A 23,006-nucleotide genomic window follows, 5' to 3' on the forward strand; every position below is an offset into this window, starting at 1 on the left:
ATTTCCTAATTCTTTCGGAATAGAACCAGAAAGTTTGTTTTCAAAAAGACGAAGAAGATAAAGGGATTTAAGTTCACCTAAAGACGTAGGAATTGGACCACTGATATCGTTCGTTTGTAGCTCAAGTCGTTCAAGTAAATCCAAAGTACCCAGTTCTCTTGGGATTGATCCATTTAACCGATTATTGGAAAGAATTAAGTCGGTTAGCTTCTTTAGATTGAAAAAAGTAGTTGGAATAGACCCAGTGAGAAAATTGTTGTGCAAATAAAGCTCATTTAGATTAGAAAGGTTTCCTAGTCCAGAAGGAATGAAACCAGAAATACTATTGTCGTTGAGACGAATATAACTAAGATTGGACAACTGACCGAAACATGTAGGAATTGAACCGTAAAGATGGTTATTATTCAATGCAAGCTGAGTAAGGGACCTTAACTGACATATGGCTGGCGGAATTGAACCATTTAACTGATTTCTATACAAGTAAAGGGTGACAAGATTTCTCATCTGTCCAATTCCCGGAGGGATTACCCCCGAGAATTGATTAGATGAGAAATCAAGATACACAAGTTTAGACAAGTAACTGATTTCCGGTGGTATGTTCCCAGAAAAGTTGTTAAAACTAAGCTCAAAATAAGCAAGATTCGGAAATGAAGAGAATGAGAAATTATCAAGAGTACCGCTTAATGCAGACGACGAAAGGTTTAGTCGGTTTATGCTCCCATTAGCATTGCATGAAATTCCATACCAGTTGCATGGAGACAACAATGTTTTTTGAGATGAATTATTATTGTTTGGATTATTGAGATTAATATTTGTCCATGAAGGTAGAAGAACATCAATATTGATATTGTTTTCGGTATAGAGGCTTGTTTTCCATCTAAGTAGGGCATCAACTTCTTCATTACAAGAACCAAAATTAACAAATAAGGTTAAGAAAAGTGAAGTAAAAGGTATGAATAATATTAATGTTGAAGGTGCCATATATATATGTTTTGTATTAATTGATATTATGTGTTTGTGTGTGTGTAGGCAAGGTTGTTAATTAATTTCTGGTATTTTATAGAGGTAGAGCAATTAACAGAAAATAATGGAAACACTTTGAAGTTATTTGTTAACTACTTGTTCACATGTACACGGTATTATACACTTGCTATTTAACAAGAAAAAGATGTACACGGTATACTTGAATAGTTGAATACATATATGCATGCACCTCCATATTCAATTCAATATCTATATATAAATCTATCTATATGTATTATATATATCTATATGTATTATATATATGGATATTATAAAAAACTCGGAAAATATCCAGTTAGTCGTATGTACTTGAATTATGAGGAATTCTGATTAATTATTGAATTCTAGTAGTACGTGTAAAAATATTAGCCCTAGCTACAATGTACGTATATATATATATATATGGAAAAGTGAATATATGGCTATCATGTACTTAAGCTTAGGTCTAGATCCCTTCACATATCAATATTTTAATATTTGTTATAAAATTAATAAATCACATGGCCCCCATGATTTTAATGGTATAAAAAAATAGCATGTGAGGGGTTCTATATCCAAACTTAACTACATGATAGCCACATACTTCCTTCCTTCATATATATATATATATATATATATATAAATCATCTCATGCTGGAGTGAACTATTTTTTTTAATTGAGGTACCTTAATTTGCTTTATGCTAGTGCTCGTTAATATACAATCTTTGCTGTTCAATTTGCTTTTTCAACTAAAGTGAAGTAGAAAGAAAAAAAAACTCCAGAAAACTCCTCTAATAATTCACTCCTCTTACAAATATAAAGTATAAAAAGTTATACCAATGGACACCAACCTATTGGCAAATTCTACACATATATTGGGCAGAATAAAGAATCTTTTGATGAAGATCCCTTGTCTTCATAACATTTTATAACTAGTAAGAACAAATTTCAAAGTTCATTGAGATAACTTTAAAAGTTTCAATCCTATCTTTAGGAAATTAATAATTTCTTACATATCAATGGATGTTCAAAAAAAAAAGGACAGATAATTAATCGGTATGTCTTTATGCAAGAAAAGTCATATGTTGTAGGGATGCATGCAAATAAATATTTGTTTTAATTATTACTCTATTAACAATTATGAAAAGTTTTACAATTAAGTATATATGTATACTGGTAACATGGGTGTGAACAATAATGTAACAAGTTGAAGGAAGAAGCCTTGTGAGCCTCAAAATATATTCCACTTGCTCAATATATTCAAACTTGTATCATTTTATCTAATCAATTTGCCAAAAAGATTAGTACTTTTTGTAAGTCTCCCTTGGCTTTTTTTCTGAGTCGGAAAACATGACACATGCAATACAGTACTACTATTATTCAAATAGGACGTACGTTAGTTATACATATAAATGTAAATTAAGTCTAATAAAGATAACTAACAAATGACACATATCCAATCTCATGGTCTTATATGTAAGAGTGATCAGTGCTAACCAATAGATATGATAATGAAGCGCGACTGGCCGACTTACGCTTTGAAAACAAGCTCCATTCATCGTCGTTCACGTCTGCCACCTTTACGAAGCTTTCTGTTGTCAGATTCCTACAGTTTATCAACAACAATCTGGAATAGATTTACTCCTAGAAAATAACTTTTGTTTAACTATATGGATCTTTCACCCAATGTTTAGATATAATATCTTTTCATCTTAATCAAGAAATGATTTTGATCAAATAAGTAATAAACGCATTACACGTTGGAAAATCTAAGCTTAATTATATATGAGTATATAACCGTTTAGACATTTCGCTAAGTGAAAATATATGAATACTAAAACAGAATCGAGCAAGATATATGCCAGTTTTTATAGACACCAAAACAAAAATAAAGGATTAATTAATTACGTACTCTATATAAGATTGTTATGCTAATTTTTGTTATATATCAAGATGATTATGATTATATATACATGTCTTCCAGCACAACTAATGTCCTATATATTGAATTCTCCAATAACACTTCAGCCAGGAATATTTCTATACGGTAAAATTTAAATGTCATTTTTACCCCAAGCCCAATGCCAGGACTATGCTGTTTGCGTAAGTAATTTAAGTTTTTTATTATTATTATTTTATCTTTGTAGTGATTGAATGTTGTTTGCATCTATATATTGGCTTTCATATAGTGGTGTGGTCACCAGTCACCACTGATATAATTGGTTGTAAGATCAAAATTATATTTTTGGACACCAATACCATCGCCGTGGATGAAGTTAATTGTAGGTGGGTTGTTGAGATTCATTTTTGGATACCATGCGAATTCTTACTTTTGCTTTTAGGTTTAGTCTAATGTAGAAAAAAAAACTTTCATCCTTACAAAAATTACTTAATTAGTGATGATCGAACCCATAATTTAATGTGTAAAAAGGTAAAAATATTAATCACTTGATTTAATTGTAAAACAGGTATACACGGAGTACATATATAATTAAACAACGCTTCTTTTAATTTGTGAATCTTACGACAAAATTGACTTTGTTTAGTTGTTACAACATGACAAATATAAATCAATGCAACTAGCTAATGGGAACGAAATACATGATCTTGTTGGTCCCGATGTTTAAAAAAATTATTTAATTTAATAGTTACGTATGTACCTTATTTTAATTGACTAATTAATAAAGATGTTTACAAATTTAGAAAAGAAGTTTAGATGGTGCTTGTGATTCATTTTTGAAATGACTTTATGATTATTGCGTTTGCATATAATAATATAAAAAAGTGTATGTCAAAATAATTAATCATTGATAAAATGCAATTTTGAAAAAAAGATGGATACATGCTTTTACGTACACAACGTAGTTTTTATACGCATAATCTATTTAATATTTATACGCATAATCTATTTAATAGACACAATCACAAACGCTAAAATATTATTTGTATGCTATATATAGAAAATTACATATACAAAGAATGTTATATAATGATTCATTTCCACGTATAGATATGTTTAATAATCCAACTTGCTTGCACATATAGTATGAAATAGAAGAAATTAATTTTTGAAATAGAAGTCTCACAAAATCATAAAATGGTTTAACACGGTTACACGGACCATGTTCAATTCAATTATATACAGACGTATATATGTACTGTATTATATATACACATAGTTAGGTATGTCTTTAATTCATTCAATCTGTGTTCACCTTTCGAAATAATTAATTGGTTTTCTTTAATTCGCAAATAATATGAGGCTTCTTGTTCTACTTTGTTTCATCATGTTGATGTCAAGCAACTTAACAAATGTCACATCTCAAGGTATATTTATATCTATATATTATGTTGATTACTCGTAATATTCTAAATTCATCTTTAAATCTTGACCATTTATTTTAGTTTAAACGTTATGATTTTTAACTTTATTAGTTAGTTACTTTATACTTTAGAGAATTTCAATCCATATTATATTTTGTTCTAATGTATATGAGTTAGCTGTATGTTAATTGACTTATATGACCATAAATTTATTATTTTTTTATAGTGAATGGGGTTTCATGGTCCCTGGAGATCTCGAGTAATCCGGGGAATGGGATCTTGAGCAATCCGGGGAATGAAGGTGGACAGGGACAAGGGACTCGACGGGTTCATGAGGCACCGTCACCGGCGCCCCTACCTCCGTCCGACATTTGAACACTTTACTTCGTCATCTAAATCTCTATCTAGAATAACAATTACACTTGCTTGTAAATGATCTGTTTGTTCAAGCCATATATGAGGCTACTTTTGGTGTTGTAATTAATTATGTTGGTTCCAAAAATAAAAAAGATATGTAGATTCCACTAGTATTCTTTCCTAATCTTGCCCCCTGATTTTTCACATGTCATCATCCTATGAGTTGATTTGTAGGCATACCAATTAGATTGATTTATCATTACCCTATATATAGAAAATGATTAATCAACAAGACTTTGCCGAATACTTGCATAACAAGAAAATGCCAGCTTTGTGATATGGTTAATGGCCATTAATTAAGTTCAGGCTAAAATTCCAGACGTACTCACAAAATACATTGTTTGTATTCGTTTCGTTGACAAATTTTTAACAACATATATAGTTTTTGGATGATATATTTAATTTAATATATTAATAAACCTCAAGAATCGCCTCTGCCATGCATTTGTGGTTTCAAACCAGGCGTGCAACCCCTCGATAGTATGTACCCTAGCCACCCAACGTCTATTAGTTGCTTTGGTAAAGAAGGAAGCCCATCAGGAATGTGTTACGGTGAAAGAATCGTTGCATTTAACTAGCGATGTTCATACGTTAATTAACCCGAGTTAATTAAGCTTTGAAAAAAGATCTATTTCCATACTTCCGTATAACTTCAAATAGACGAGTAAACGAATAAGGTTTTCTTGAATTACCTGGGATGCCAAAGTGTTTATATTTTATTTATATCTACACAGCCTAACTGAGGCATATTTCAATCATCTCCATGGTCGTCACACCAAAAATGTTCATCTTGAAGGTTTTAAACTTCTCGATCGTGTGTGAAAAAATTAAACAATTAAGCCACATTGGTACGTGGTGGTTTAATCTCATATACAAACATATGCCTAAAAAAATTGGGAATTGATGGCACGTAATGCTAACGACTAATTACTAACTCTTAAATTAAATTAAAAACCCATCAGATTATGCGAATTCAAAACTGCCTTTTATATATAACAAAGTTATTTAAAGACAAACTAGAAGTGATTTGTTATATTTCAGCCTATCGCTTAAATGATAGAAGAGATCGAGATCGAATTGACACCAACCTTTAGTCGTTTCGAAAAGCAAATTACTAACACCGCAAGAAAACCAACTTTTAGCAATGACTTTATCGTTATATATATACACCCCTCATGGCCTCTCCGTACTTCTATCACGATGACACGATTCACTTTTACAGAAGAAAGGAAAAAATAAATGAACTTAACCTGTGGACAAATGAAAATTAATTTACCCAAAAAATGAGAACTAGGACAATCGCAAACTATATAACCGTTTGTAAAAGTAAAAAAGCCAAATATATACTTTGTCGTTTAGCAGCTGCAGTTCTTATATGATGACGTGCATGGTGTCATTGATAAAGACCTTCGTTTCATTTTGTTGTTTTTCTAGGAATGCATAAATACATGTGTGGACTTTGAAAAGAAGCGAAGAAATGAGAAATCCTTCAAGCTAATAAATTTTCTCATTTAAACTAAATTACATTAAAACCTCTTATATATATAAAGTTATGTCTACACTAGAGGGTGCAAATACCAGTTAACCGATTTCGGTTATTTTTTTTAGTAACCGAAACCGGTTTTTTTTAAAAAAAAAAACGATTACGGTTAACCGGTACCAAATATAAATATCTCACCAAACGCAACCACAACCACAAGTCCAAAAGAAAAAAAGAGGAAAGAAGAAGCAGAATGAGAAAGGAAAAGAAAGAAAGCAGAATAACTATGTGCTCATCGTCATCTAACCCATGAAATCGGCTGCTTGATTACCCATAGTCATCATCATCGTCATTTAACCGGAAAAGGAAAAGAAAGAAAGCAGAAACCCATCGTCATTGTTTACTTGATATAGATGGTGATTTTCCGGTGAAATCAAGAAAAAGATAGGCAACGACGACGGGTTTCCGGTGATGGTGATTTTCCGACGATGGGTTTACAGGTATGTGTGTGTGTGATGTGTAGATAGATGATGATGTGTGTAATATGATTGAATGTATATATTAGTTCAAAACTTACATTCCATTGATTATTTGGGTTTTTATCTGGCAATTGTGATTTTGTGAATAAATCGGTGCTAAATTGGGTTTTTATTTGGCAATAGTGATTTTGTGAATCGATCGGTGCTAAATTGGGTATAATAATCACCACTGGTAAGTATAAAATAGGAAACAATCTCAATATATATATATAATTAATCGATTAACCGGTTAAATTTAAAAAAAAAAATCAATGACCAGTTAACCGATTAGGAATCGGTTATTGGTTTTGAAAGTGCAAATCGATTACTAACCGTCGGTTTTTCCTAAACTATAATCGGTTTTTACTGTATCGGTTAGTAACCAGTTATGGTTATATGTTAATTTTCGAATCGGTTCGGTTAACCGGTTTTTTTGTGCACCTCTAGTCTACACGAATGTAATGGTGACGGTGGTGACGGTATCAAGATGTAGTGGTGCGTAGAGTTAGTATTAAAGTAAAACAAATAATAAGACTATTATATAAATTCTTCTTTTACAAATAGATCAATATAATTTATAAATGGAAACCATTGAATTATACTCCATGGTTTTTATTAAGACTCGTTCATTTTTGATAATTCAATTAGCTTGTCACTTTGTCAGCCTAGTATGAAATGGAAGAATTGATTTTTTTTTTTATTAAGTCTTTGACAAAATCATCCAGTGTTTTCACAAGACCTTGTTTCATTTTATATATATATATATATATATATATATATAAAATTCATTTTATATATATATATATATATATATATAAAATGAAACAAGGTCTTGTGAAAATATATATATATATATATTCCATATATATGTTATCCTTTTTCACCTTACAAAATGGCATCCTTGGCAAATTATATTAGACTCGTCACTTTACTTTTCTGCTTCATGCTAATTTCAAACAACTTTGCAAATGTCACAAGTAATTTAACAAACACAGCATCTCAAGGTATATATGTTTTATGTCTCAAGGTATATTATTGGCTTCACATTAACGCATCAATATTCTACTATAATCTTTATGAAGTGAATGGGGTTTCATGGCACCGGAAGATCTTGAGTGATCCAGGGAAAGAAGGTGGACACGCAGCAAAGGGACGAGGACCTATAAGACCTCCTAGTTCTTCCCCAAGCAACGGGAATCGTGGAGCACCGACACCTCCCCCCAACATCTGAAAAATTAATTAACTTCGTCACACTACTGGAATATATGTTGTGTCCTGTGCATATATTGGTACTAATATGGTACCAGGGATTAAGGGTTCCTTCCGAATTAATATTTTTTATATTTTCATGTATGTATCTAGAATAACAATTAAACTTGCTTTTTAGTGCATCTGTTTCTTAAAGCCAAATGCGAGGCTACTTTTATTCTTGAAAGGACGTTGGTTCAAAAAATTAAAATATGTATTGGCTTAATGCTAGTATTCATTTGATTGTTTTATTAAATTTAAAGCATGGACATAAACATAAAAATATGATATCATCAAAAATAAAAGGATATGCATTCATTTTTCTTTATACACCCAATTACTTTATCAAAGACTTGTATAATTAGGCGATTCTAATTATCAAAGCTTCCGGTTCTAATTATAAGTTTCAAAGTTTAGCTGTACTATAATTAGGCGATTCGTTTGGACGTTAATTTCCATTCCCACATACCCTGCCAAATGCAGCCGATTTAATTGCCTATATCGTTCTTGCACTATACATAGGCGAACAGCCGTGTAGTTAAGTTTTTAGATCCAGAGCTGAGCCTAGTTATAAGGATGACAGGTCTTTTGGAATAAGTATATTTAGGTGTATTTTATTTATCTTTGTAGTTGTTGAATGTTGTTTGCATCGATTCACGATTGGCTTCGTTATAAGAAGCTTAAACATGTGAATTTTTCTTGATTCAATAAGTTAATGGGTTAGACGTTTCAAGTACTTTCACCATTCAATTACATGTGCGTGGAATGGTTAATTTGTGATGTATTTGTGATGCATCTATAGTTTTCTTGTGTTTTGAAGATATTGACATCTATATTATTGGGTAAATAACTAAATTCGTATTATTAGCTTCTTGTTAAGAAACTGCTCTTCAAAGTGAAGCCATGGAAAAACAAGCACACAATGATATAGGCTCATAAACACTCCAATAACCAACCAAAGCGTGACCAGTACTTGAGGCCCAACCAATGGCTGTCTTTATTTGCGCTCGTAGTGGGCCTTATTCCCCGCGTTCTTATAATCAATAGTGGGCCTTATCTCGTTTAAAATCAAAAAAGAAAAATACATGTTAGGTCGGTCTTCTTTAATTAATTTTTTTCAAAATTTTTTTTGACAAGTGAATTTTACTTAGACGCGTATGATCTCTGTTAATCGCATAACGAAAGAGTCCCGCACTAAGCGGATCTTAAATAGTCTTTCTTACCATACCACCTCCGTAATTGGAAAATACCATCGAGGAGAACCTACCAAGGCTCGAACTCGAGACCTTGGAGTAAACTCTCCGAGGCCCCGCATAACAGGTTTAGTAAAACACCCTTGGCCACTGGGGTTTAACCCAGTGGTTGATTTTTTTTCAAAACTTTAGATTCCCCTTTTTATTCCTTTATTAAAAAATTTTAGTCAATTTGATATTCTAATAAGTTTTAAGTTTAAAAGTTTATTAGCATGGTACCTGCAGTAAATATCTGCAGTAAATATCATGGTTCATGTTTGTTTTAAGGATATAAGGTATTAATGGAAGGTATTTTTGACTTTTCTCCTCTATAACACAAGAGTCTATTTTTCTTTTAATATAAATTAACAATTGCCTATTTTAGTTTGTATAACTCAACCCATGGAGATTGAAGAGACTCAAATAATAAATGTTATTATAGTATTTTTCGACTCGGATGACCCAACATGTGTAACATAGCAAAAGGAAAAAGAAAAAAAAAAGTGTTTCCAACTCTCCTCCAGTTAAAACTTATTCATAATTTGAGTATTATACATACTAGTATTGTACCCGCGCGATGCGGCGGCGGTCGTGATGGTGACGAACTATTGTTGGTGGTGGGTGTAAGTAATTGATGTTAAGATATAGTGGAGATAATTTAAAAAAATAAGGGATTGATGATGTAAATTAATTAATCAAGGGTAAAGTGGTAATTTTGCATCTAACACTTTTATGAGAGAGAAAGTGATAATTATTATAAGATAGTATAGATATACTAGTTTTAAAATATATTAATCAAAGCTAAATAATTGGAATTCAAGTATATTAAATAGACAACGAATAAAAATAAATTCCCCAAAAATAAAACATAAAACGAATCAAATAAGTCAAAAAGTTGAAGAAGTATGTTTATAATTAGAACGAAAATTAACTAATAGAAAACATGTATTCAAAAATAGAGAATTCGTAGTATGAACTATACAAAGTAATAACAACGGCTAAAAAATTACACCATTAATGAGCTAGTTTCAAAACAGATTCAAAATAATCATAGTCGATACTTAAAATAATAAGAATCTTACTCATAGCAAAATTCGACTTTTTATCTAAAATCTTATAGAAAGATATAATCATAAATCTTAAGTATACACCATTAATGAGCTACTTTTAAAACAGAATCAAAATAATCAAAGTCAATATATTAAAGTAATCAGAAACCTACTTATAGCAAATTTAGGCTTTATATCTGAAAGGACTAGACTCGATAAACCGAAAACATAAAAAAAATATTTTTTTTATACCCCCACTGCGCCGCAACGGGGTTGAGCACTCCCTAGTGCGCCGCAGTGGAAAGTCTCGAACCTGCGCGAGAAAAACCTCACTGCGCCGCAGTGGGAGAAAATCATTTCGTATCCGTGGGTTTCCACTGCGCCGCAGTAGGTAAAATCACCCCCACTGCGCCGCAGTGGGCACCAGTTCAGCAACACCACAATTTCATTTAGCACTTGATCAAACTTACAACCTTCAAATTTCAAAACGAACTTCATACTCAATCTTCCTGAGATTCAAACAAGTAATTGACACATTTTTAAACATAGTTATAACATCCATTTGATTCAACATTCATATACACCATCAAATGGGTCATTTACCCAAATTGACGCTTTTTAAGTCAAAATACAAGTTTTGCAAAATCATGGAACCACACTTGATCAAAATTTTGCTTACATTAACCAAATATACAAATGTATCAAGGAGCCAAGATGAAGAGGGACATCTAAGTCTCTAACCAAAAGTATACCATTCTTCCGTGAATGGCTAATTACCTTCAAAATTCAACTAGGAAATTCCAAACCAACGCTTCAATTCAATCGAACCTAGTTCTTTCTTCCGGAACTACCTATAAAGTGGTAAACAACTATAATATAAGTAAAGGCTTAGTGAATATACTTGCATACATTTATGAACACAAAGGAGGACAAAGTACAAGGACTATTACATGTAACCTATGACACCGTCATGTTACATTTACATGCTCACCTTACACACTATACGCTATACATGGATCCATATAAGCAAACAACATAATCATGATCAACTATCGGGGTTCTTAGGCCCCGGAGGTTCTTAGGCCACACTAGATCAACTATTGGGGTTCTTAAGCCCCGGAGGTTCTTAGGCCTCATAAACACTATGCACCATATAGACCTACGCCAAATTAATCACCACACATGGATAAACAAGCTTCAACATAATGTGGTCAATTGACCCAACGTATACATAAAGGTATGCAAATATACTCACCTTCTCCACAACTTGGACAATAACGCTAAAACGATAATACACAAATAAGCTTCAACCTATGATCATATCATAAAAGTGCATAAGCTTACATTCACAACTTGACTAGCTCAACCTAGTCATACTCAATCACTAGCCTTTCTAAACCCAAACCTAACCCATTTGTCATTGAGTTACTTTCATTCTCAACAATAACACTAGGTAGTTCAACCTACCATTTTCATCAACATTTCAATAACTAGTAAAAACTCATCTTTTCTCATAAACTAAAATTATCGCATAAACTTATCAATTTCATAATCAAACTCAACACATAACTAAATGAAAAACTAGGTTATCTAAGGAATTGGGGAAAATTAACCATAATTTATATTCTAGCAAAAACCCCCAAATTGGTTCACTCCATGAACCCTAATTTCAAAAGAAAGATGAAAACTAACTTAGGGGAAATCAATACCTCAACAATGGAAGACAATAGATTAGGGTTTTCAAATCACAACCTCTCCCCTTTCTTCTTCTCAAGTTTCACCACCACCACCACAAACCCACAAACCCTAACATTTTAATCTTGCTTAATAAGAATTGTTGGTGGTGATTATTATTATAATTTCTACCTTGAGCTTGAGATATTAATCTTTGATTTTTGAAAGAATGAGATGGAATGCATGAAAGGAAAGTTAAGAAGAAGGAAAAAGAGTAGTGGAAGAGTGAATCATCAACAAGGTGGAGGGCTGGCACTCTTTGGAGATGCCACAACCCACTACCCTTTGTATGGGTGTTTTACCCGCTATCCGCTAAAGTTCCAACTAAATTAACCCCATATCCAAAAATAAAATACTAGGAAATTAATTTAATGTCAAAACTATAAAAAGGGGTTAATTCCTTTACCTTAAAAACTTTGGGCTGTTACAACTCTCCCCCACTTGGAACGGATCACGGCCTCGTGATCCAAGCCATATGCAAAGACGGATAGTAAATAAGAACGTCATGCTCGGATTCCCATGTGCAATCGGACAATCTTCCATGCTTCCACAAAATTTTGTAAGTCCTCACCATCTTATTCAGTACCCTTTTAAGCTCTTATTCTACTATGGCCACGGGCTCCTCAATGTAATTCAACTTGTTATCGACCTCAATCTCATTCAAAGGCACATAAGTAGATTCGTCAGCGAGGCACTTTCTAAGATGAGACACATGAAACGTAGGATGTATTCTGTTAGGTCCAGATTTACTGGACCAGCTCCAGACGTGACTACTGGAGCCCTCTGAAGATTTGTCCAGAAATTATGTGAAGACCAGTGAACAACTTACTTGTACATGAATCTGGATTCCACCAGATTTGTTCACTGGACTTCACTCCAGTCAAGATCTTTCCACTGAAGAATATTCTCATTGAAGTCGAAGACTGAAGTCTGAAGAAAAAAGTCTAACAAATAGCGGAGCTCACTGGAAGACTTACCAGATCTCCTGACTGGAGTCCTTGTCAGTGTTCTAGACCTTACAAGTCTGAACACTGATTACGAGGAATTGACTTTATGCCTTTACATGCCTTTACCCGGACAATCCATTTGTCCTTTGTTAAAAGTCTTACACACATGTAAAGGTGGTTGGTTAATTAGAAGACAAATCACTATCATGTGACTTTACTCTTGTACTTTAATCAATGCATTTAAGGAATTAAAGTAATTTCCTTAAATGCATGTAACCATATTTGTACGGCAAAAAGAATATTATATTTATTCTTTTTGTCTATAAATACCAAGTCACTTCCTCGTCCAAATTACATACTTTTGCAATTTGGTGCCTTTGCTCAAATACTTTCGATCTAAACAGTTATACTTCACAACTGTAAGTATTTCGATCAAGGAGTTTATTTAGCAAAATTAGATCACTTGTAATTCATAGGCAGGGCCGGGCTTGCTGCTGGGCCAGAAGGGCTTGAGCCCAGAGCAACATATGTGTAGGGGGCAACGGACTATAGGTCCACATTAGTATAGACTAGGTCCAGTTTTATGTTCTTTTAAGCCTGGCCCATTTACACGTTCACAATTCATATCAAGAAGTAATTTCAGGAAACTACGAAATTTCGGGAACATATTATTCTCGAATATCTAAACGCCAATATTCAAAACCATATAAATTGTTTTTCATCTTTTTCGATACAATCATTATAATTCTGAAGCTTCTTGTTCGATCAGCCTACTATCTTTTTCATATTGTTAACTAATTATATTGTTTTCTTATTGACTTATTACTATCATCAAGGCATTAAGCCATTAACCAACAGTCCAACATATAATTAAATTATGGAGTCATATACAAACAGAGAGTGGTAGTAAGGTATATTTTTTTCCCCATCGTTTATATGTGATAAGTTTATTTTATATCCATTAGTTGTAAAAATCTTGTGTTTGTCCCTTTGTAAATCACATAATTTATATACATGTATATTTTTTTTTCCAGGAGGTAAAGAAGACAAGAGCCCACCAAATAAAAGAAAAAAAACAAGACATTTTTGGAGTTTTCTTAGGTGATATCTATCTAAAACTTTTGTGTCCTGTTTTTTTTTTTTTCTTGATATTTTTGCTTAATTATGCATATAGTATAATATAACCTACATTATTAGGTGTTTAGATATATAATATCTATTTGTTTACTAGTTTTTGTAGATATTAAATAGTTATGGTTCCTCGTAAACAACCATCCGGTGCCCAAAATAGAAAAAGAAAAAAAATACAAGATGAACTTACTCAATCTTTACAAGGATCTTTAAATAGGTATTATGTGAGACATGAAAGTAATATTAATGAAAATAATGTTGAAGAAAGTAACCTTGAGGATAATAATGTTGAGCATAATGTAGATGAAATAATATTGATGTAAATAATGATAATGAAAATAATGTTGAAGATAATATTGTGGAAGAGAATAATATTGATGAAAATAATCCTACCGAAGATAATAATGAAAGTCTTGGAAATTCTTGTGATATTGGAGTTAATTACAATATTTTTGATGTAAGAGTTTGGGATGGTTTAGATTCAAAAATGAAAGATGTACTTGCAAGTAAATGGCCGGTTAGAGAAACTAATCTAAGTTATCCAACGGATAAAATAGGTAGACACTTCTCTTGCTCATTTTATATACATAAGTTACAAAATGGTGATACTATTGATAGAAAATGGTTGGCTTACTCAAAAGAGGTGGATAAAGTATATTGTTTTTGTTGTAAGTTATTTAAAACTGCAATAACTAGAAGTCAATTAGGAAGTGAGGGAATAAATAATTGGAAACATCTTGGTGATATTTTAAAAAAGCATGAGAATAGTTCTGAACATATGATTAATTTAAGAACTTGGTCTGAGTTGCGGTTAAGGTTGAACACTAATCAAACAATTGATAAAGAGTTACAAGAACTTATTAAAAAGGATACGAAAATTTGGAAAGAAGTTTTAGTTAGAATAATTGCTCTTGTTGAATGTCTAGCAACATATAATTTGCCATTTCGTGGTACAAATGAAAAGCTTCATGAAAATTCTAATGGAAACTTTTTAGGATTACTTCAAATGATTGCTAAGTTTGATCCTGTAATGAAAGAACATTTTCGTAGAATTGAAAATAAAGAAATTCAGTATCATTATCTTAGTCATAAAATTCAAAATGAATTGATTGAAATGTTAGCATCTGAGGTTAAATATGCAATAATTAAAAAAATAAAAGAGGCAAAGTATTTTTCAATAATTCTTGATTGCACCCCTGATATAAGTCACAAAGAGCAAATGACTTTAATTATAAGATGTGTTGATATGTCTAGTGTAGCTATAAAAGTAGAAGAGTATTTTTTAGAGTTTTTAGTCGTAGAAGATACATCAGGTTTAGGTCTTTTCAATGTGCTACAAGAAGTTTTAAAATCTCTTGATTTATATATTAAATATGTAAGAGGTTAAGGGTACGATAATGGATCTAATATGAAGGGAAAACATCAAGGTGTACAAAAAAGATTACTTGATATAAATCCTAGAGCTTTTTATATGCCATGTGGTTGTCATTGTTTAAATTTAGTATTATGTGATATGGCAAATTCTTGTCATAAAGCAAAAACATTTTTCGGAACTTGTCAAACAATATATACTGTATTTTCTAATTCTACAAAACGGTGGAGTGTATTACTTGATTATGTTGATGATTTGACCTTGAAATCATTGTGTACTACTCGGTGGGAAAGTCGTGTAGAAAGTGTTAAGGCTATAATAACTCAAATTCCCCAAATAAAAAAAGCTTTAATACAATTAAATAAAATAAGTGATGATCCAAAAGTGTGTAGAGACACCGATTCATTAATAAATGGTGAATTTTCGAGTTTCGAATTTATTTTAAGTTTGGTTATTTGGTATGATATTTTATCTAAAATAAATTTAGTTAGTAAAAATTTACAATCAAAAGATATGCTTCTTGATGTTGCGATTAAAAGTTTGGATGGATTGGTTACTTTTTTTGATAATTATAGGAACACCGGACTTGATAGAGCTATTAGTGAAGCTAAAAAAATTGTTGAAAGCATTGATCTTGAACCTGAATTTACTATTAAACGTGTCAGCTGTAGAAAAAAACAATTTGATGAGATTCCAAACACCGAAAGTGAACAACAATCTGCTAAAGATAACTTTAGAACAGATTACTTTCTTGTTGTAGTTGATATGGCTCTTTCACAAATAACTACTAGATTTGAACAAATGAAACGTTTTGAATATATTTTTGGTTTCATGTTTGATGCATCAAAGTTATATTATTTAGATGATGAACTCTTGAAAACAAGTTGCTTGAATCTTGAATCTGCTTTAACACATGATAAAGATTTAGATATTGATGGAAATGATCTATTTATGGAGTTACAAATTTTGCAGGTCATGTTGCCAAGTGTAGCATATGGGGGAGAAAAACCATGGGCATCTATTAGAATCATGGAGTTTGCAAAGAAGATGGACATGTTTCCAAATGTTTTACTTGCATACAAGCTTTTGTTAACCATACCTGTTACGGTAGCATCTGCAGAACGGAGTTTTTCAAAATTGAAGTTATTGAAGTTTTATTCACGAAGTACTATGAGTCAAGAGCGGTTAAACGGGTTAGCAATTTTAAGTATTGATAGTAGGTTTTTAGCTAATGTAGACTATGACAAGACAATTGAAGATTTTGCCTTGAAAAATGCACGTAGACATCATTTTAGGTGATTCGTATGTTGTAATTTTAATTTGAACTTTATCTCGTAAGACTGTAAATTTGTAACGTTTCATTTACGTAATAAAATCGGCGTGGGGATGAGCCGCCTAGCTTGACTAGGTTCCAAACCCTTAAAGAAATTGTGTTGTATGATTTGAAGTTTTTGGAATGGGCATAGTTTTGACCTTCAAGCCCTGAGCATCCAAATCCTCAGGACCGGCGCTGTTCATAGGTTGTTTAGATACTTACTTTGTAATATCTTGTTCCGCAACAACCTTGTATTTTATTTAACATCAATAAATAAAATACTTAAATAAAATACACTTGAAAATTACATTGTGTCTCACCATTTACTTTATAAAATACAAGGTTGTTGCTTAAGTATGAAACAATCTTTATATTGCTTAAGTACGTATTACTTTATATATATTCTTGCATTTATATTTATTGTAATACTAGTCCAATCTAGTGCTTACTTGACGTTTCATACTAGTCCTATCTAGTGATTACTTGACTTGTTGTATTCTACACTTGTGGGTTAAACCATCGAGTAAGGGACTTCACATATTCCCAAGAGCTCATCCGGTAACTCCAAACGGTATGCAACCTTGCTAACTTTAGCCAAAATTTTAAAAGGACCAATGAAACAAGGACTTAACTTTCCACGTTTTCGGAAACGTAACACACCTATCCATGGAGAGACTTTCAATAAGACACGGTCACCAACATTGAATTCAATTGGCCTTCTTCGTTTATCCGCATAAGACTTTTGTCGATCTTGAGCCGCTTTAAGTCTTTCCTTGATCACATCAATCTTTTCAATGGTTTTTAATACCACCTCCGTGCCTCCTATTTCGCGTTGGCCCACTTCTCCCCAACAAATTGGAGACCGACATTTCCTCCCATACAACATTTCATAAGGCGGCATTTGAATACTAGAATGGTAGCTATTGTTATAGGAGAATTCTACCAAAGGCAAGTGTAGATCCCAAATGCCTCTAAAATCGATTATACATGCCCGTAACATGTCTTCAAACGTTTGGATGGTTCTCTCACTTTGACCATCCGTTTGAGGATGATAGGCGGTGCTAAAGTTAAGCTTGGTACCCATTTCATCATGATTTTCCGCCAAAAATGAGAAGTGAACCGAGTGTCTCTATGGGAAACAATGGAGATGGGAACTCCATGCCTTGCTACCACTTCTTTTACATAGATCTTTGCCAACACTTCGGATGAGGATGCTTCACGAATGGGAAGGAACAAAGCACTCTTTGTCAACCTATCGACTATCACCCAAATTGTATCAAATTGGTTTCTAGGCGTTTTGGGCAATTTAGTAACGAAATCCATGGTAATCTCCTCCCATTTCCACTTGGGGATTTCCAACGGTTGCATCATGCCATAAGGCCTTTGGTGCTCCGCCTTCACTTGAGCACATGTCAAGCACTTATCTACATACTTCACCACATCACGCTTTATACCGGACCACCAATATGCTACTTTTAAGTCATGGTACATCTTTGTTGCGCCGGGGTGAATGGAGTGCTTGGATTTGTGAGCCTTATCAAGTAGAACTTGCATCAACTCACAAGAGAATGGAATCCAAATCCTCCCAAAACGTAAGGTAAGGCCATGAGAATCCTTCGTAAAATGTTGAATTTGACCTTGAATTTTTTCTCTTTTAGGATCCTATTGCAAGGCCCTTTCTTGAGCTTCTTTAATTTGATCAAAGAAATCATTGGTGATCAAAAGCCATAGGGGAGAAACAACTAAGGCATGATGAGAACTCTTCCGACTGAAGGCGCCCGCCACAACGTTAGCCTTCCAGGATGATACAAGATCTCGCAATCGTAATCTTTCAAAAGATCTAACTATCCTCTTTTGTAATTGTTGAGATCTCTTTGCTCAAAGAAGTACTTGAGGCTTTTATGATCGGAATATATGGTAAACTTAACTCCATAGAGGTAATGGCGCCAAATTTTTCAAAGCAAAGACCACCGCCGCAAGTTCCAAATCATGAGTAGGATACCGTTTTTCATGCTCTTTCAATTGCTTTGAAGCATAGGCAATGACTTTACCCCATTGCATAAGAACACAACCAAGGCCATTAGATGATGCGTCACAATACACCACCATATCTTCAAGACCATCGGGCAAAATAAGTACCGGTGCTTGCCTTAGCTGTTAGAAATCCAAAAATAGTGATACATTGTAATTTAAGTTATGGACATACTTGTTGTTAAGTCATGAGTTGATGATTTCTAAGGTTGAGGGGCTAATAGTGTTAATTAGCATAGTTGGATAGTTTAGACTATAAATAGCCCTCAATTCCTTAGAAATCATGACTTTTGCATAATATAAGCATAACTCTTGACATAATTTCTATACTATTACACCTGAATAACACACTCTTGATCCCAATTCTCTCTCAACACACACACAAACACCAAGAACACACACTAACCAAACACCATTGTTGATGTGAATTCGGTTGATAAAATCGTGTTGATTACATTTGGTATCAGAGAAAACATCGTTTTGATCTCGATCCATAACTGAATTCAATCACATTTCATCAAAAATCACCTTTAATTCTGTTTTTTTTTCTGTTTCTGTTCGTCGTTTTGTTTTTACTGAAAATCCAAAAATTAACCTCTTAAATCACATAAAATCACAAATGTTTGTTCATCATTCGATTCCTCATAGTTAATAACATAATCCTATCAAGTTTCGTGTTCTAATTCGATCTGGATCAAAAGTTCAGATTTTGAGTTTTTGGCGCTAAAATTTGGGATTTGATTCTGTTGTGTTATAAGCTAAATTTTGTTAATCGGATCATTGCTGAGGTGAAAACAAACTGTTTGCAAGTGGTTTCATGTTCCAATTCTCAGAAAGTCAAAAGATATTGAAGTTTTAAATATCGTCAATGGAGTTGTTCATGTTCAGAGGTTGAAGACGACTTTGTAAAGCTAGAACGATCTTAAATAGATCGTTTCAGTTTTTCTTTCCTTCATACTTTCATATCAGTGTTGTGGATTGTCAAAAGATTCAAATTTTGATCGTTTTGAGAAGTGTGGTTGTGTTGTGAAGAACTGATTCTAGCTAACTGATCCTTTGGATTGGTTTTGGTCAATTCAATTCTTGAAAAATACACAAGTTATTGAGAAATTCTGAAGAGAAACCAAAACGATCTCTTTTAGATCGTTTCAGTTTTCCTAGAAAGAAGAACGATCTCTTTTAGGTCGTTTCAAGTTTCACTTGAATTTTCTCTAGTTTGAAGTAATGCCTGAAGAGTTGTGTTTGGAAATCAAACTACTTTTGGGTAACTGATCTTCATGATTGGTTTTGCTCAATTCATTTTATTCCATTTCATACCAAAACTCTGCCCAAATCATTTCAGAATACTTAGAATTTTTCCTTCTTCTGAAAATCGTTTTAAGATTAGATCGTTTCATTCCTATCTCAAAACAGATCGTTTCATTGTAATTCAAATTCAGATCGTTTCTTTCTTCATTCAATTCAGATCATTTCATTCTTATCTCAAATCAGATCGTTTTATTTTAATTCCAATTCAGATCGTTTCATTCTTACTTCAAATCAAATCGTTTCATTTTCATTTCAATTCAGATCGTTTCATTTCATTCCAAAATTAGATCGTTTCAGAGTTTCCCAATTTCTTCAAAATCAATTCAATTCTCAACACAAATCAATTTCAAATGACTACTCGTGAAGCATTATCTCTGGGTACTGATACAAGACCACCAATTCTTTATCGTGGTAATTATGGACTTTGGAAGAAAAGGTTCATGGATTACATTGAACGTCAGACAAATGGTCACATGCTTAAGGACTCAATCATCAATGGACTTGCTATGCATCGTCATCCTACTACCCGCACTATTTTGACTCCTGATCTTTTGAGCGCCGAACAAAGAGATCGTACTGGTGCTGACAACAGAGCTAGGTCATGCTTATACCAAGCACTTCCTGATGAGATCTATGGCTCAGTTGACTCTTACGACACAGCAAAGGAGATTTGGGATGAAGTTGCTAGACAAATGGAAGTTTTGATGTAACCTCAACAATTCGACTGACAAATGTCTTAACTGAGTTTGACAATTTTCAGAAATCTCCAAATGAATCTATTGAGTCCGTCTACTACAGATTTTGCAATGTGATCAATGAACTGAGAAAGAACAAGGTCAAGAAAGATGAGATTGAGTTGAACATCAAGTTTATCAAAGCACTTGGTTCCGAATGGGAAGAATATGGAACTCAAATCAAACAACATCAAGATCTGACCAAATTTATCATTCATACTCTTTATGAATCTTTCAAGTTGAATGAGAGCAAAGTTTTAAGCAAAAATTCATTCAACAAAGTGCAAGAAGTTGTATCTACTGATCCTTTGGCATTGGTCGTTGAAAGAAAAGTTTCTGAGGCTCTTAAAAGACAAATGACTGTTGTTTCTTCGTCTGATGAGGAGGGAGAAGATTACTTGGCTCCAAGAGATGGTATTCCTGATGAATTCTACCAAGCTCTTGCCGCTGTGACCAAGCATTTCAAGAAAAAGTATTTTAAAGTGAGGCCAACTAACAACAATCTTCGAACTTCATCAACAAGTGCATTTCCAAAGAAGGAACAATATCATCACAAGAGTTTTGAACAAGGTGAAACAACTGGTTCCAAGAAAAGAGACAAGAAAGCAGAAACTGAGAAACAAATCATGGAGAAAGAAAAGACTTCTGACAAAAAGTGTTACAACTGTGGAATTCCTGGTCATTTTGTTGTGGATTGCAAGCTGCCTCGCAAGAAAACTTATGAATATTACAAGCAGAAGATGCTTCTTGCAAAACAAGTTGAAGCCGGTCAAGCCTTGATTGCTGAAGATGACAAGTGGCTTTTGCTCACTGATGATGAAGATGAAGATCTGTCTGCCAATGTATGTTTCATGGCAAGGTTGAGCAAAGACAAAATGTTGGAGGCTGAAAACACTGACGAGGAATATCCCGATGATGAGGTAAATCTCGACTCTACTTTTTCATCAATTAAAGATAAAGAGTCTTGTAGAATTGCCTTATCAAACCTGACGAATCATTACACTTCTTTAGCCAACAAAAACAGGAAATTGAAAAATAGCATTGTATTTTCAAAAAGGGAGTACACAAAACTTCTTAAAGAAAATTCTAAACTACTTTTTGAATATGATGCTATGAAAAAAGAATTTCAAAACTATAAAGAACAAATGTTGGTTAAAGAATGTGAAAAGAATGCGTCTCCTGACTCTAAGTTATTGGAAAAATGTCATAATTTAGAAAAGACCATTCTTGATCTTGAAAAGGCCAATCAAGATCTTGAAGTTAAAAAAACCAATGAATGGCTTCGTGCAAATGCAAGACAAATGGATGTTGATATTCTTAATAAGAAGCTTCAAGAAGCTACACCAAAAACAATTGAACTTGAAAGAAAAGTTTCTGATTTAAATCATAACTGTTTTTTAAAAGGCATTGAGATTGAAAATCTTGGAAGACAAATTGAGGTACATAAAAAGAATATACTTTTCTATCAAGAAAAGTTGTACAAAGTTGAACAAAACCCTCTTTTGGATTTCACTGCCTATTTCAATAAGTCAAAAATTGATAAATCAGAACTTCTTCTTGGGTTGGGATTTGAGAATATCACTCCACTGTAAAAAAGCTAAAGACCAGATCGAACCCTTGTATGATGAAAAGTTTTTGAGACTTGGTATGGTTCAACAATTTATACGTCCATTGGATGACGAATTTGAGACTGACGAAGTTGAGAAAATTCAAAACAATAAATTTTTGGTTAATTATGATGCCATCAACACTTCTTACGTAATGAAAAAGTCATCAATTTTTGAATTAGAAGAGATTGCGTCTAATTTTCAAAACCAAGAATCTGTCGTTTCCCCACCTAAACCAACTAAAGTGTATGTTCCATCCACAATTTTGGAAAAACAAATAGAAGGTTTACAACAAAAGGTGGAATCTCAACAAAACCTTATCAATAATCTAAAGTCTCAAAATCCGAATTCAAAGAATGAATCAATTGTGGTTGATATCAAGAAAGTCTGTGTGAATGTTTCTACACAAACTGATTTCAGTCTTTTAGTAGATCATTCCACTCAGACTGCTTGTGTTTCATCTACTGGTTCCTCCACCCAAACCTTGACTGATTCTTTTGAATATTCATGTCAAAATACTGCTACTGAAATAGCTGATGATTATGTGCAATCTGAT

The 23,006-nt window shown here is 32.9% G+C and overlaps 1 long non-coding RNA gene across 1 annotated transcript; it reads left to right on the plus strand.

Annotated features, from left to right (window-relative positions):
- Window positions 1–4,221: 4,221 nt before the first annotated feature.
- On the plus strand, window positions 4,222–4,854 carry LOC122586449. Its single transcript, XR_006321999.1, has 2 exons — window positions 4,222–4,330; window positions 4,554–4,854. It is a non-coding gene; the product is annotated as an uncharacterized LOC122586449 (long non-coding RNA).
- The last annotated feature ends 18,152 nt before the right edge of the window (window positions 4,855–23,006 follow it).

The sequence above is a fragment of the Erigeron canadensis genome, chromosome 2 (genome assembly GCF_010389155.1).
Source record: "Erigeron canadensis isolate Cc75 chromosome 2, C_canadensis_v1, whole genome shotgun sequence".
Lineage (NCBI taxonomy): Eukaryota > Viridiplantae > Streptophyta > Magnoliopsida > Asterales > Asteraceae > Erigeron > Erigeron canadensis.